Source organism: Perissodus microlepis, chromosome 16, assembly GCF_051167445.1.
Source record: "Perissodus microlepis isolate ML-2025 ecotype Zambia chromosome 16, ASM5116744v1, whole genome shotgun sequence".
NCBI lineage: Eukaryota > Metazoa > Chordata > Actinopteri > Cichliformes > Cichlidae > Perissodus > Perissodus microlepis.
This window is the reverse complement of record NC_140476.1, coordinates 2072072-2090235: the sequence shown is the minus strand read 5'-3', so window position 1 is coordinate 2090235 and position 18164 is coordinate 2072072.

Here is an 18164-nt window from a genome sequence, read left to right as displayed (position 1 = left end):
TTTACTAATGAGGGTAAATCAGACGACAGACATCTTTCCATCCACGCCTCTATTTGACTTTTTTGATTCCGTATAGATGTTAAGGTTCACACGCAGGTTCAAATCCAATCCGTTTCTCAGTTGGAAAGGACTGGAGCGATGTTTGCACAGTAGGGAGATTCCTGCTCCGTAGGAGCGGAGAGAGGAGGCTTTGATGCTCAATAGGAGCTACTGAAAGAGAGCAGGAGGAAGACAGAGAGAAACTGCAGTTGGACAGCGAGCAAAATGATGATGACCCTTCTACAGAAACCTTGGATTGCTCCTCTTGAAACAATCACAAAATATGGGTAACAGATGTTTTCTGTTTTTGTCTGTGGGCTTATCGTGCCCACAGGCCAGAAACACTGTGATCTGGCCCCGTTTCTCGGATTCTTGGACATTTAAAATATAACACGGTGAAACTCTTGATTCAGAAACAGACTCCTTTAAGTAAAAGACGCTGACTTGAACGTCATTGTTCCACAGGGGGAAAAAAAGCTGCAGGTGCAAGTCCAACTCACACACCTGCCATAATCTTCTCCGCTGTGAGCCGCAGACAACGAAAATACCCTCGATATCCACGGTGACGGCAGAAACAGCAAGCTGAGCTTCGATGCAGATGGACCCTTTTCAGCCCCCTCTGCCCTCTGGCTGTTGTATTTTCACTGAGCCAGAGATCAGGGAGAGCTCTACAGTTCTGTGGATGCCGGCCAGCTGGCTGATACAACCAAGTGGTGGCTATCTAACTTCCCCTCTGTCCCACATCCTTATCTCCCTCCTCTCTATCATTCTCACCATCATATTAGCTCAAAAAATGTGCGCTTCAGAGTTATTTACATTTGTTTAAAGTCGAAAGTGTTTGGAGGAGAGATTACAAAAGTAAAATATGAGCTAGGAGGCAGAATTATCTGCAGATAATTGAGACAAACAAGGAAGAAAAAAGCTGTGGTTTCCATCTGATCCTGCAGCAACATGAGTTCACACTCAAAGTGCTGAAAATTAACACTCTGTCCTCATGCCTGAGCAAAATAGGCAAAATAACATATACCAGTATCTGTTTTACTGAATGCTTTCAAAGCTGCAGTGCTCGTGCTTCAGGTCAGGGAATGCAAACCCTTTAAAAAATCCACAGTCTGAGGAGGAAGCTGACATGATGGTGATCGAACACAAGGAGATTCTGGTTTTCTGAATTGTTACTTTCATTTATGATCTTTATTTGGTAAATATTACACAACAACACTAGCTGGGGTTAGAGAAACATAATGCTAATCTTTCTCATCTTCACGTGTAGATTCTTGGTTAACAGTGAGATGAATCCCACTGCAGCCACAGTGAAGCCTTCCCAGGCTATGTGGCTGTGAGAGCTATAGACTGCATTCACAGGTGAAGTCGTGCAGCTGGCTTAAGGATGTATGAATGGTGCAATTTAGTGACTAATGAATAGATTAATGCAGGTTATTGATTACTGCTGTATCGTGTGAAAATCCTTCATTTCCAGCAGCGAGACACAGATCTGTCCATTTTTTTACCCAACAAGAGAGGGCAGCATTGCATCCCAGATTTCTCCCGTTCTGCGTGTTTGTGTATTTCTCTTTTTCTCCCGCTCTTAAAGCTGGAACACATGACATCAACCCCTGCATTCTCCCATGTGAATTACCAGAGTCCTCACCCAGGGGTAAGGAGTCATCCAAGGAAAACAAACCAAAGCAACCAAAGGGCTCTATTACTGGAATGTGGGTTTGTTACACCCACAGTGGTCTGCCATCTCTTCAACAGGTGCTGAAAATATGTGCAGGGCAGTTTTCATTAGTTCGATTTCATATGTGTGTTTTATTTAAATAGGGAAAAGTAATTTCAGTGTTTAATTTTACACCTTTGGGTCTTAATTCTTTTACATTTGGGTGACTGAACGTCTTTTTCCAAGCTGATAAATACTTCCACTTTTCACATACAGCTGAGCAGAGAGCCGTAACCTCTGACCTCTCCACTGCGAGAAGGCGAGGAGAGAAACGACAACACTGGCACCAGATTTAGGACAAAAGCTTAGTTACACGTCAGACAGCGAACGCAAATCTTCTGTTCAGATTTCCTGTTGCAGAGCAGCGGCATCGCATATCACACTGCAGGCAGCAGCACAGCCTAACACGCCTAACAGATCACATGCCTGCTACTAGTGTGGATCTTGTTATTGCAAGGGCACTCTGAGGAGCATTTTAGCCCCACAGTGGGCCTCTCTTACTAGGCTGCTATCGTCCCACATCAGTCCTGGGCTTCTTGATGTGGTTTGGGAGGACATGATGGGGCCGAGCGGGGCCCAAAGTGATCAGTCGTGCAGTAACATCTGAAACCCATTTCCCCACAATTAAAGAGAGAGAGAGAAACTATCAGGACCAAACATCGCCTGTTTCCACGGCATTGAGTCAAACATTTGCATGTGTGTGTCGATGTGTGTGTGTGTGTTGTACCTCCCCGCCACAATCACTCCCAGACACACGTGCATACGCACACTCCTTTCCCACCCTAAAACAGTGACGGAGCATTTCCAAATGTGTTTACTTACAACGAAAACCGCTCGACACCAGAATATGACACACATCCAGACAAAGAAACCGAGCGACACAAAGAGCCGGGAGACAGGTGGACGAGTCGGGAAGAAAGGTACTACGTTTGCACACTTGTGCTACAGCCAGTGCAGAATATGCTTGCTAAACCGTGTTGAAACTCCTTTCCACCGTGTGTGTTTGTGTGTGCGTGTCTGTGTGTGTGTATCAGCGAGCTACGCCTGCTGAGCCGCTCCGTCTCGATGCTCGTCGGACATCAAACACAATAAAGCGGCGAGCGGAGCGGAGCTGATTGCTATCTCCAAACGTAATCAAACCAATTCAACCCACTAAAGCAGGCACATACTTACTTGCTGCCCTCCCTCCTTCACACACACACACACAGATGCACACATGTCAACACACCCTGTCCTTGTCCAAACCCAGAGTAAAGGCTGCACTCTTCCAGTCATTTCTCAGAGCCTCCCCCTCGGTTCAGATCATTGGTCACGATGTGCTCACCATGTCCTTGGCCTGTGATGTACGGCACAGTCACCCAGGGCTTCTCTTTACTGTGGGATCGGTGGTCGGCCGTTTTACAAACATCCTCCGAGAGAACCTGTCAGCGAAGTTCCTATCCAGTCAAGCCAAGAACTGCAGCTTCCCATGACCCTCGGCTTTCACGGGTTAGGTTGAAACCCAAAGATGACCTGTAGGAAAAGCTCACGGTTTTTGATAGCTTTGTTATGAATGAGGCATGAACATGATAATATCAGACTGTGTAAGGGCTGCACTCTGCTCTGAGAGCTCAGCGGTTCTCCATAGTGACCTCCGTGTGCACGTGTGGATAACAGATATACAGAGAGAGATGGAAGCAGAAAAATGCTGCATGTGTGAGACAGAGATAAGTTTCAGGATAACTTTAACTACACAGTGAAAAGTGGAGGATATCTGACACCAAGCAGAACATACGTTTCATTTTGGGATGTGAGGAAAATCTTCTAAATATCGCTTCTGGATGGATTTGGCTGACAGGTTGTGTGAGAAGCTCAGAACTGGTCAAATCTCTTTTTAGCTCTATGATCATGTTTGAATTAGCAAGCTCTGTGTGTGGGTGTGTATATGTGTGTGTGTCAGGGCATGCTTCGTCTGTGTTTGGACAGGTTTAACGTGAAGAGGAGAAAGACTGACGAGAGAAGAAAGTGGAGACGGAGGAACACAGAAAAAGCCAGAGATGAACCAGAGGTACAGATGAAGAAGCGCGAGCAATGTACAGAGCGCTGAGATAAAAACCTTGAGAGAGGACGAGAAGGCACTGACTGAGACGAGAGCCAAGCGGACACGCAGCCAAATCACCAGTGTTTGGGTCCTCGCTAAGACAAGCATGATCCGAGTATCTAGGAGTGAGCAGTACTTTCATTGGCCTTCTCTGAAAACACCATCACAGGGAGAGGCATTCCTTAACCTTTCACCTTTTGTAACTTGGCAACAACCAGCTATCGTCTCCTACTGCCTTCCTCGGGAGACGGGAGGGGAGCCGACAAGCATGACATCAATTTGTGGCCGGGGAAAATCAAAGCTCTGAAAAGAGCCGAGCCAAACTAATCTGTTGTGCGTTTGGATTATAAGGCTTGCTTCAACTGCTCGATGTATACAGGCCAGACAGTTTGGGGATAATTAAGATATATTATAACCAAGAATACGCTAACAGTGTGATGGAATCTGAGACGCAAACACACACAGTTGTATAAATTGTGCATAATCCAATCTCGTTTGTTTGGTTTCTGCATTTGCATTCTGTTTAATTTATTTATGTTATGCCTGTCATCAGAGAGGAGGTTATCCGTGCTAAGCTGACCCAGCTGAAAGGCTTTCCAGACAGGTTGCACTACTTTCTTCAGCACTAAGCGCACAATAAAGCCAAACTTTGGAGCAGTAAGTTCATATGGAAATGACTTTTTCCATCTTTACATTACAGTACGCTGGTATGGCTCAGATCAGTGAGTAGATAATTAGGAGGTATTGATTCATTTTCTCTGCAGCACAGTGTCGCACCTGTAGTGCTGACCTCTGCACAGGGCCCCTCTTGCACAGTCATATGAATCAGATTTACCTGCCCAGTGCATGAACAGGAGAACTGCAGCAGGAAGAAAGAGAAGACAAAGCAGTAAAGAACGTAAAAGGGGGGAGAGAGAGAGAGACGGGGTGAGGGAAGATCCTCTGAGGGCAGCAGCTCTGGTTTCATCCAGCCACTGATGATGACTGGCAGCCATGTCAAAAGCTAAGAAGTCAAATGATGCAGTCTCAAGTTCATCTTTAGGGCATGACAAACTAAAGCTTATAATGCATGGTTTTGCAGGAATGTGCAAATACACAAACTCCCTCTCACACACACAAATACCTACCTGACTGATTTGAGAAAAAGACACACACACACACAGACACACACACACACTGCTCTTTATCATAAGATCTTGACAGTCTGCATTTAATGAGCAGAAAAAACTTTCGGGGTTATTATCTTCACCTAGCGAGTGGATTAAACATCATTACTGCTCTGAGAGCTTCATCTGGAGATTATCTCTGTGATGTACAGTGAAAAACTCAGGCTTAAAGCTTTGTTAGGGCCCAGGGCTCACAGGTAGCAGTGGAAAGATAATTACGTGCCCTCTTGCTTTTCTCTGCGCTTGAGGTCTTTTGTAACATTTACAGGTTATGATTTATGCCATGCTTGGATTTGTTCCACCTTTCTAGGTTGAAGGTTTTCAGCTAAATGAAAACTGTGAACAAAGTAAAGCAGTTATAAAGAAGTTATAAAAGTGCGTTCATCTTTGCACTTTGGAAATATCTGCATTTCTACAGAAAAACAAGGGACTTTCTGTCTGGGGTGTCTTGACCAAAACCCACCAACACAACACAAACCACTTTTTAAATAGAAATTGGATGATTGGATTTAACTGTGGGGCAGACACATGCATACATAACCGCTGTGTGACAAAACAAAGAGTTCTAATTCAAATAGTTTGGCAGTCCAATCAATGCTTTTTAATTCAGTTGTTATTTTTTATTTGCTGTGGTGATTTGATTGATTAAAGCAGAGTTATCTGGAAATGTGTTTTTTCAAACTGCAAAACATTTCACTTTTTTAATCTTTGTATACTTTCCAAGACTCAGATTCAAAATATTGCATCTTTTGCATACGAGGACACATCTGCCCGATGATTTACTGCAACCATAAAAGTGCTGCGTTTGAAACCCTCAACTACAGCTTGGCTCCAATAATTTTGTGCTGTAAAAATCTCTTAGCAACACATGACGGTGTAAACAGGTTTCCATTTTTGCAGTTTTTTAAATGTTGCAACATTTTTAATGCTCTAACAAGTATGACACACATGCACGTTTATCTGAATTTATTACAGATAAATTCATACAGTGGATTGTATGAAATGAATACTGTACTTTAAATAGTTCCTGAGAAGTTAAACAGCACACACACACACACACACACACACACACACACACACACACACACACACACACACACACACACACACACACAAACTGGAAAGCTTTACAAGACAGAACAAATCACCAACCTATGGTATTTTTTAGCCTACTTAAGACATGCTGTGTCACGCTGAGATAGTTTTTCATCTCCTCTTTAATGAGAATTGCTAAGCATTGCTGCCAGGCAACGAGATGTGTTACGCGGTGACGGTAAAGGATGCAGATTTGGCACAAAGCTTAGAGACAAAAAGAACATTATCTAACACCCAAAAGCCATTTCTCCTGTGAGACTCATCATTAACTACATTTTTGTTTCTGGCCTTTTTTTCATGATGCCATAAACATGCTTTATTGCTCTTTACAACATCACACTTTATTTAAAGTGTCTCTGGCATCCACTGCGTTGGAACATTTTCGAGCTGTCGCTGCCGTGTCATTGTTACACTTTCTTTACAGCACTGGGACCAGACACAAATGTTTCCAACTGAAAATTCAAGTTGACACACTCCATTTTTATCTTTATTGCCTGTCTTGATTAAACGCAGTTTGACACCTGAGTCACCTTGCACAGCTGGAGGGCAATCTGTCCTCAGACTGCCTGGGCATGTCTCGGCCTATCCCTGTTCTGTAAGGCGGAGTGTAATGTTTCCCAGTGACCTGTGGAGGGCGCAGTTACCTATGCTCTTGCACCATGTCTCTCTTACGACCACAGCTGGCTGCAACACCTGCTCTCCAGATGTCTTCTTCTGCAAGAGGAGAAAATGAGTTTGATTTCAAACTTTGTCTCTCTCCTCACATAATCCTAAAAAAGGGCCCTCACAAACGCTACCTTGTCCACGAGCTGTGGCTTTCTCTCTTTCTCTGACCTTCTTTTCCATTCTGACATTGTTTTTATAACTCTTCATTACACCCAAGTTGCTGCAAGCAAACTTCAAGTGAACGAGGTGAATCATTACCTTTTGAAAGAATGCAATGGATGACCCACAAGAGACCCTCTGCACATCACTTTCTCCCACATGCCTTCTTCGCTTTCAGTGTAGCCCCTCGAGCCCATGAGGTATGATGAGGTATTTATTTTATAATCCCTGTTTTATACAGGTCAACACCTAAGTGCACCAAGACCGAATTATGTGTTTGTTAATATATTTTTTACTTCAAGGATTGTGAGAAGTTGGGAGTTACCGCACACAAATGTTTCATGAGTCACATAATGGCTCACAGAGAAAATTAGTCCTAACTTGACTAACGGATAAAGTGCTACATAAAGCTGGCTACAGCTAACAATGAATCTAGCTGCAATTCTAGTGCAATTATCCTCTGTGTATCTGCTGTAGAGCTGCACGCATACTGCCCTGCTTTGAGGACGCAGGTACTTATCCCATAACCTCGTGTGAGAAAACCGGAGGAGGGAGGAAAAAGAAGGACAGCAAGAGAGAGACTGCAATGGTTTCTGTAATAGCATTTGAAAAAATGCATTCTCATGTTTTAACAGGAGCTACGATGGGAAAAATAAATGAAATTAAGCTTCCGAAAGCGCTTCAACAGATGTTGATGTTTTAATGTGCTTCTGTTTTCTTGTATTTTTGGATTTTGCAGTATTCTTATAGATATTAAACACAAATAATGGGGTGTTCTATTACACTGACTTTTTTCTTTTATTTACACCACCACAAAATGGCACGCAAATAAAGGGAAGCAGAAATGGCCAAAGTGGAAGGCCAGGTCTTTAATATTTGTCATGAGAGGGAAGCCACAGGGAGGGTGTTTCCCTCTGGCCCATGGGCCGGTGCTGTGGTGACCGCTGCCTGCCTGCCGGGGCCTCCTGTTAGCAACGATGTTTTATCCCGGGAGCCCGAGCTCTCTGGAAAAGCAGAGCCCCATTTGCCTGGGTTGGTTGACTTCTGGAAGCAGAACAGTCAACTCAGCAGCGGATTGGCTCTGATTCTGTGCAGCTGCTCAGAGAGCAAACACCACGAGAACCGCTCAAGGAACCACTCGGGGAACCGCCACAGGACCTCGTGGAGAACCTCGACATGTGTCATAGCCACAATTTACAGAGCTGTGTGTTGTGAAACAGATATATGATACCACGACACTTAACAAAGTTATTTTGGAAATGGTATATAAGCCTGCCGACTACGAGCTCAGCTGCACTGATGTGAAGTTTCTCATTAAAGCCTTAAAGTTAAAGCTCGCAGCAAATGCCAATGCATGCACGTATGCTTTTAGCAAATATTGACATACTTTACATGTTTGTTGACATCCAAAAATTTCAGTGTATTTTTTGCACATCTAAATGTTAAAACTTTCTTTTCATACGGTGCACAAGTTGGCATTCTGACACATGCATGTACCTCCTCTGTGCAAAGCTATTGGTTGACATGTGCTCATTTTTTTCTTTTTAAATAAATGACACTGTTATTTTAGTGCCCAACATGGAGGGTGGATGACTAATATTGCACTATATCATTCAGGTGAAGTATTCTGTGGTCATTCGTAGCTCTTCTCTAGCTCTTTGTGTGATATTTCTGGTCATTCATTCATTCAACACATTTGTGTTACAAAAAACCCTTCAGAGCTGAATGTGTGTGTGTTTACATTTGAAAATATAAATAAAAATAAACAATCCACCAAACCTTGAGAAAAAAAGAGAGAAAAAGCACTCAGCCACTGGTTTTAATAGAAGATTCCTGTCTCTGCCACATCTCAGCTGCACTCGAGTCACACTGCCACCACATGAAAAACACAAAAGGGAAAACACGGGCTTCCCTCTATAGCGAAAACACATCTGAAATGATATAAAGCATCATATATCAAACCCAATCAAACCACACAGGCAGTTAAATGTTAGCTGTCAGATTCGTGGTATGAATAACATCAGTGAAACGCACAAACAGAAGAGGAAAATGTCCATATTCATACAGTGGAAGAGAAAGATATTCATAGGAAGATTGATAGTGATAGTGGTGTACCATTGGGGGTTAGCAGGCCAGCTGTTCCTAGTGTATGGAGCAAATATTCCCAGGCCATCGTGCAGACATGCGCACCCATGCACTTACACACCGACACAGGAGGTTCCCAGACACTCCTAATGAGCGTGTGCAGCTTCATGTCCCCCTCACCATGTGTTGAAGTAGCGCGTAGTTAACCACATCAGGGTCTTTTGCCCTACCCTGCTCACCCACAGCATCAACACATGCGCAAACACAGTCGCTCACGCACAAAGACTCGCCTCGGTGTAATATAAATGAACACAAATATGTAAGAACAACATACGCTGACACCACTTTTATCTACAGTTTCCTGTGTAAACGTGCACAGACCGCACACTCACGCACGCTCGACCTGACCAAAGACATATGGAACCATGCAGGGGTTCAAACCAGTAATGTGTTTTTTCCAACTAAGACATTTCGCTGGCTGAATCTGGTTGATATTACTGTGGTTTTGGTTGGTTTTGGAAATCTTTGGAAATCTAAAAAAATATGCTGTGGGAAAGTAATGCAGCAAGAATTTTAACTGTATCTGCCATTTTTTAAATGTTTAATGGATGCTTTGTGCTTTCTGCAGTGCTTGGCGCTACTTTCACTTCTAAGTTAATAATTCACTAAACAAAGCATTATGTTCCTCAATGTTTCAATTTAATCTTTTTATAATGTCACTGTTTATTGGGCCAGTGACTTAAAGAGTGAAAAAATGTGATTTTATTCTTAAGAGACTGGTCTTCAGTTATTACTCTCTTATTACAGTAAGATTTATGAAATGCGCACACAGCTGATTTTGTTTGTCGTTGCGTATGGCTGATCCTCCCTGAGCCTGATTCACCGGGAGGTTTCTTCCTGTTAAAAGGAAGTTTTTTCTTCCCACTTTTGCCAAGTGCTTGCTCCTAGTGCGTCATCCGGCTGATGGACCAAGCAGAGCACAAGGAAGAGTATATTCGCATATTTTTGGCACTGCTCTCATCTAATAACAGTCGCTCTCTGCAGGTAGACGGACAGTCCAAGGCTGCCCACGGACTGTCTGCATGCTGCCACCACTCAACCATAATTTCCCCAAAAGGCAAGAAAGGAGGAAAAGGTCTGAGTGAAGAAACGGAACCATTGCGACCAAAGGGGAAGCCAGAAAAAGCACATCTTTCCAAAGTGTTTGCACTTGAGGGACGACAGTTTAAAAAAATAAAAAAGTGAGACTGTTGGTGAAATAACAGTTTCCCCTTTTCCACACTCACCGTGGCTCAAGTAAAAAAAAATGTTTGCAGTCAAAGTTGATATAAAAAGAAAAAGAAGAAGATGGTCGGTCTGCCCACGAGGAGAACCTCAGTGAACAATAATGAGAAGAAAACTCCGGATTGTCCTGCATCCGTGGGGTAGCACTAAGAATCAGAATGTAAGTGATGACAAGATACAAGCCATTTTTAATGAAGGTTAACAAAAGTATGCTGGATGTTTCCATTAAAAGGTTACACCATACTTTATTTTCTTTACAGGGAGTGCAGAATTATTAGGCAAATGAGTATTTTGTCCACATCATCTTCTCCATGCATGTTGTCTTACTCCAAGCTGTATAGGCTCGAAAGCCTACTACCAATTAAGCATATTAGGTGATGTGCATCGCTGTAATGAGAAGGGGTGTGGTCTAATGACATCAACACCCTATATCAGGTGTGCATAATTATTAGGCAACGTCCTTTCCTTTGGCAAAATAGGTCAAAAGAAGGACTTGACAGGCTCAGAAAAGTCAAAAATAGTGAGATATCTTGCAGAGGGATGCAGCAGTCTCAAAATTGCAAAGCTTCTGAAGCGTGATCATCGAACAATCAAGCGTTTCATTCAAAATAGTCAACAGGGTCGCAAGAAGCGTGTGGAAAAACCAAGGCGCAAAATAACTGCCCATGAACTGAGAAAAGTCAAGCGTGCAGCTGCCAAGATGCCACTTGCCACCAGTTTGGCCATATTTCAGAGCTGCAACATCACTGGAGTGCCCAAAAGCACAAGGTGTGCAATACTCAGAGACATGGCCAAGGTAAGAAAGGCTGAAAGACGACCACCACTGAACAAGACACACAAGCTGAAACGTCAAGACTGGGCCAAGAAATATCTCAAGACTGATTTTTCTAAGGTTTTATGGACTGATGAAATGAGAGTGAGTCTTGATGGGCCAGATGGATGGGCCCGTGGCTGGATTGGTAAAGGGCAGAGAGCTCCAGTCCGACTCAGACGCCAGCAAGGTGGAGGTGGAGTACTGGTTTGGGCTGGTATCATCAAAGATGAGCTTGTGGGGCCTTTTCGGGTTGAGGATGGAGTCAAGCTCAACTCCCAGTCCTACTGCCAGTTTCTGGAAGACACCTTCTTCAAGCAGTGGTACAGGAAGAAGTCTGCATCCTTCAAGAAAAACATGATTTTCATGCAGGACAATGCTCCATCACACGCGTCCAAGTACTCCACAGCGTGGCTGGCAAGAAAGGGTATAAAAGAAGAAAAACTAATGACATGGCCTCCTTGTTCACCTGATCTGAACCCCATTGAGAACCTGTGGTCCATCATCAAATGTGAGATTTACAAGGAGGGAAAACAGTACACCTCTCTGAACAGTGTCTGGGAGGCTGTGGTTGCTGCTGCACGCAATGTTGATGGTGAACAGATCAAAACACTGACAGAATCCATGGATGGCAGGCTTTTGAGTGTCCTTGCAAAGAAAGGTGGCTATATTGGTCGCTGATTTGTTTTTGTTTTGTTTTTGAATGTCAGAAATGTATATTTGTGAATGTGGAGATGTTATATTGGTTTCACTGGTAAAAATAAATCATTGAAATGGGTGTATATTTGTTTTTTGTTAAGTTGCCTAATAATTATGCACAGTAATAGTCACCTGCACACACAGATATCCCCCTAAAATAGCTAAAACTAAAAACAAACTAAAAACTACTTCCAAAAACATTCAGCTTTGATATTAATGAGTTTTTTGGGTTCATTGAGAACATGGTTGTTGTTCAATAATAAAATTATTCCTCAAAAATACAACTTGCCTAATAATTCTGCACTCCCTGTACATGCAATTCATTTTGTATTTGTTTTTGAACATCTTCTGGCTTCTGGTCTTTTGGAAAGCTTTTATTTAACAGCATTGCAGAAATATGCTTCTTGTGTTAGTGTTACTGCTTCTGGCAATGATGTGTACTTGTATGCATTTGTTTAATGGGCTGCAGCAAATTTTTTGATTGCAAAACTATAATCCTGTGTATATTAGATCACAGTTTCTTTTCCTAACATGTACATTCACTTTCTTGGAGGGAGTTCAAGTGATTTTTCTGTTGCTTTTCTCCGTGTAATTTTTCTAAATATGCTCACATAGAAACGTACACTCCGACAGTCTCACATTCAGCTGGGGAACTTGTAAGTACCTCAAATTCAAAAGTCAAACCAGTGCAGATTCCCAGGTCTGAACCTCTTTGAGTGATGGTGATGCTCTTTGACCCTGCGGAGGACCTGCCGGGGTCATACCTATTGGAATGGTTTTGAGTGCTTTCAGTTATTCGCTCTGTCTGTAATTAAAGCTATAAATTACCTGGTAATGGTGGCAGGGTGTTAACAGTGGCTTTACAGGCTCTGTAACATGCAGGTGCTGCCTTTAGGCGCGCAATATCATCAGACATTTGTTTACAAAATCTCAAATAAATAAATATCAGGGTTTCTTTCCATTAAAATTGTAATCATAATTTTCATTGTGGGAGAAAATGTTAATTGTGGTCCTTCTGCAGTCAACACTAATGTAGAGTGGCATCGAAATTTATAAACTATAAAAAGTTTAAAGAAACGCAGATAAAGATGAATTTAAACTGTTACAGTTAAAGTGATAAAGATATTGACTAATGTTTGCAATACTTCTGCAGTGTGTAGCATGTTTGTGCTGCATGCAGTGTGGGCTCTTTAGACCCTGATGTGAGGTGTTTCTGTCTGTTAGCTGGCAGCACACTAGGAACAAAGCCACGCTACACTGATGGCAGCAAAATGTAAGGCCAGTGTGAAGAGAAGGAACGGCTGACTTCATGGAAATATTGACCATGTTGTCAGCATCTCACCCCACAGTCTGGACTTGTAGTTCGCTCGATAAAAACCTTCCCAAGATACCACGTGTGCACACATGCAGACAAAACCATGATCGCATTTTCATCAGCGTCTGTGTCTTGCATGGTTACTATGGCTATGAATAGCCTCGATTTCAACCGTAACCAACCATACCAGAGATCCAAGATCCAAAAAACATCATGATAACCAGTGACTGTATATTTTAGAGACTCGGCTTTGTTCTTTCCTCCAGTGCTGTGATTTAAAGTTCAAAATAACACATGAAAATGAGAAAAGATGGAAATTACACTAGATGGTTGGCTCACGGCTGGTATGTTTTACTCCAAGTCAGCGCAAAATGTTTGTGAGAGAAGGCCTAACTGAGACATATGGTTGTTTGAGTGTCGCTGATTGGAATTACGTTGAGGGAACTGGCTCCAAATCTGAAACAGAAACTGGTGGGTTTGTTCTTTATTCATGGAAGGATTAAAGGTCTACGTTATGGATTAGATGGGCCACACTCAGTTTTCTTTGTTGTGTTTAAAGATTGCATTTTGGACACCAGAACAGCTTTGGTTTAAACTGATATTACAAACAGACCATTTACGGCTAGGTTCAGCTATTAGCTAAAAACATAAAAACCTTCATGTTATGAAACATATTGTAACTGAGTATAAATTAAGGTCTAAAACTGCAACGCTATTGTAATGGTCCCCGCTGGATACTCAGATGTAGTAGCACTAGTTTATTGTGTTTGGTCGGTGGATGATGAAAGCGCCACCTAATAATCACTGTTATCTCAATCAGAGGCTTTAACTCCATTTGTCAGGTCTCTGTGTGTGTTTGGGTGAGACAGAGCAAGTAAACATGTTCCTGTGAGAGAAGACTTTAAAGAGCTCCTCCCCTCCATCACAATCATCTGGATACAATTGTGTCGTTATAGCGTACTCCTGTGTGCGAATGAGAGGACGTTAAACACGATAAGGCGTCTGAATGAAGCCTCGGCTCTCAGGAGCCACACAAGAGACTGCAGGAAATAAGGCTGAGCCAAGCAGAACCTGATTTGACCTTTGACCCCACTTTGCGACTGGTTTCAGAACGATGACTCAACTCACACACAAAAACACTTACTGTGACTCAAGACTAGTTCCCGTAAGATTTTACAACACACAAATGTTCAGAGACATTTCTTGAAACCATTCACCATTTTTCCCACAGCAGTGACCAGAAATCACAAATTTATCACAGAAGCTCCCACCGCGCACTGAAAACACTGTGAGAGTGCTGATCATACATACAGCCAATAAAAACAACACTACTGACCATTATTACACACTGCATCAACAAATGGAAAAACGCAGTGTTCAGCTGCTTGTAGGTCATATATTTCCATCCCCAAATATGTCACCCTACACTCCTCTCACAGTCTGATTAGTGTGATTGTTTAGCAATTTATCACCAAAAAAAGCTAAAATAGAAAGACTGAAAGAGTGTGAGAAGCAGAAAAAATTGATCGGAGAATTTCCTTTACAGTTAATGCACTCATTTTTTTTTTAATCACGAAATTGTAGGAAAATCTTTTTTCAAACAAAAAATTTCCCCAAATTTACAGATGAACACTTTTTGATCTGAAGCAATTTGAATGAGCGGAGTGCCGTCTAACCGCTCAGTAAACTCGCATAATAATTTGATCAGACTCATGTACTGCAACTATTTCAGATGCACAGATGTGACAAATAAACATGTCCAAAGCTTTGTGTGTATTATTTGTACCCTATTTGTCTGTATTTTTGTCATGTAACACGAAATGAGATTGGAAATGAGATTTTTAATCTCAATGAGATTATTTATCTGGATAAATAAAGGACTAATAATAATAATAATAAGAATTAAGTATGAATTACCAGAAAATAAAATTGTACGATACAAATGTGAGAGGGGAAACTTTCTGGAGTACATCAGTGACAAATGTGAAAGTCTCTTATCTTATCTAATCCACGAACTCTGAATACGATAAACTTTGTGAACATTTCAGAAGCTACAGTAGTCCTATAATACGTCGTGTATCTTAAAAGAGAAAAAACAGTTTACAGAAACCAGCCTGTAATTTTCTCCTTACTGAAAAGCGCGTGGGTGTTATCTATTCCTACCAAACTAGTAATCTCCACAGGAAAAATGACTCAGTTAACATAACTATAGAGATTTCTCCAGTTTCCCTTCAGCTTGCTATGACTGCGGATGTAATTGTGGATTTTATGTAAATGTATATGCCTGGGGCATGAATGTGACGGTAATATACCTTCATGTATGTGACCCACACTCGTGGGTCATTTAACAAATAAATTCCCCTGATCCACAAAAGTGACAACCACTCATTCACCTGACCTGGGAGTTAACTTCACCCTTTAATTTAGGTACAGCAACAGGCTGGTCCCCTCATCACAGGCCAGTACCTCTTCATTTAATGGCTCTCTCATTTTTCAGGCTCGTCAATCTTTGTCCCATATGTAAAGCAATTTGTCACCGGAGATGTCTCCATCGCCAGATGCGGGATAAACGTGCAGTGGTTGATTTTACTCAGGAGAGCAGTAGTGATCAACAGGGTCAAGATTTGTTTGTTAAATGGTTGCTTAAAATCTTATTTATTCATGTAAAGTGTATTGAACAAATTTTAGATACAATTACGAATTAAAATCTATTTGTTCTTTTTATTCAGCAAATTTTGGATTATGGATCAGTTACAGTTTAATTTGATCTTGTTAGAATTAGAGAATTTTTATATTCAAATCTGAATATTTGCTTACATTCTTACAGCTAATACAGGTAAAAGCAACTGAACAGCCTTGGTAACCAAAGCAAACACTGAACTTTGGACACACTTGATCTGTTTGAGCCAAGTTACAAAATATATCTGCTGAATAGTTTTGTAGCAAAGTTTCTCATCCTCTAATATTTATTCTACTCTACTATTTTATTTAACGCTGCTCTTAAGCACCCAAGTAAAAGAGGATTCAATTAAGCAGCCACTTGAACATCCCATGAACGGAACATAGCTCCACTTTACCTCTACTTTACCCTCCCCTGCAGCTCTCTGCTGCTGATTAACAACATCCTGAATCCTGTGTGTGTGTGATCAGTTCTGGTGTGTGGTGACATGATGGCTGCTTTGATCTCCCCATCACCTCCTAAGAACAGACGCAGCTGGCTAGGTGTGGGTGTGTGCACGCTGCACGGGTGTTGTTTTTAAAGTATAATAGAAATCTGTGATTTTGAATTTAAATTATTTTTACGAGGATGCAAACCTTCCGTTATTATGAGCAACTTTACTTTTCACCACGTCTGCTATAGTTGGTTCTTCAAGCAGAACCAGTCCACCAGCAAAAGCACCTGCAGGGGGTATATGAGCACTGTGCCTGGGCCATCCAGCAATGGAAGAAGGTGGCCTAGTCTACTGGCATTTTTTTGCAAGCTGTGAAGGATGTTGTGGTGTACTAGACTTCTTCTTATTGAAGAATTATATCACAATCCTGACAAATAGTTAAAGTTAATGATTTAGCCTTCAAAATTCCCAAATCTGAATTTGATTGAGGATTTGTGGGATGTGCTAGAAAAAACAAGTCATGGAATTTCCGCCTTGGAAGTCACAAGACTTGAAAGGATCTGTCACTAACTGCCTCGGTGCTTAATACCACAAGACACATTCCTGTAACTAATCATTTATGTACTGTAAATAACCATCAGTTCTCCCACGTTGGTCATAATGAGAATTTATTCCTCTGTTATACAGATGTTGCTGATAGTTCTAGCCGATGGCAATATGAAACAATATTATCCTGCTCTCTTTATATAAACCTAAGCCTGACTATACTTGCTCAGAGCTTTCCTCATCACCCGGACAAGCAGGTGAAGGCAGAGAACTGCATAAGAAAAGAGCGAGGCAATTAAGAAACTGAAAACATGTCAAAGTTGTTGAAGCTGTTGTTGAAGACGGCAGCTGGGAAGATAACCGAAGGAGAGATCAGAGAAGGGAAGAGAGGTAGATGTAGGGAGACTGGATCTAAGGTCTGGAGAGGAGGAAACCACAGAGAAAACCTCTGTGGTCAAAGCATCCATCATCCTCCTATTACTGCGATGGGAAGAGATTGTTGACCTCACCAGCAGATGTGCAGTCTGCTGGGATGGGCTTGCCAGGGTTGGGCATGCAAGGAATAGTTATATTCTTGAGTTAATACGGATATTTCCATTTAAGTTCCCGAATAGTCGATTTACTTGAAGGCTTATTGCACTTATGAATTAAAGATCATTTAGACATTTGCACTAATGCATGACTGAGTGCTAAATAGTTTTTTCATTAAGTTAGCAAAAGATCACTAATGTGGGGGACGAGGCAAAAGCAAAGTTAGCTGAAGCTAAGAAACTTTAGAAAAGACAGAAAAATCCAGAAGGTCTTGGTTTAGATCAGAGAAGGAAGGGGAAGACTAAAGAGGCACTGCCTTTTGAATTTGGGATGTGTAATCCAGGACGATCCTTTCATAGTAAGACCCACCTAAGAAAACTTTTACCTTTGACTATCATTCCTGGTACGTTCAGCCAGTTGATACATAGTTGAGTAATGCCACCATTCTTTCCTTCTCAGTGCTTCTGAATTTCCCCCCAACTTTTAATCTTTTTCTGTTTTTTCTTACACAAACATACCTTCTCATCTTCTACTCTTCCCACTCACCTCTCTTCTGGAAAGTCCCCTGAGTTTGGAAGTAGTACCAGGAGCTGCAGCAGCACTGTTTGCGTCTGGTGAGGGGAAGGCACGCCACTGGCAGCTGGCCTACCACATTAGAGGACTTTGGTGTATGTATGTGTGTATATGCATGTGTATGTGTGCTTGCATGTGTGTGAGTGCATGCATGTCTGTACAATAATAAGAGCCCTGCAGTCTGTCAGCCACAAGGCAGCAGCTGCTCAGGCCCACAGATTAGAGACTTGCACTGCACTGGATGCCCTTAGTGAGTGGTTAGATGGATGGATGAATGAACGGATA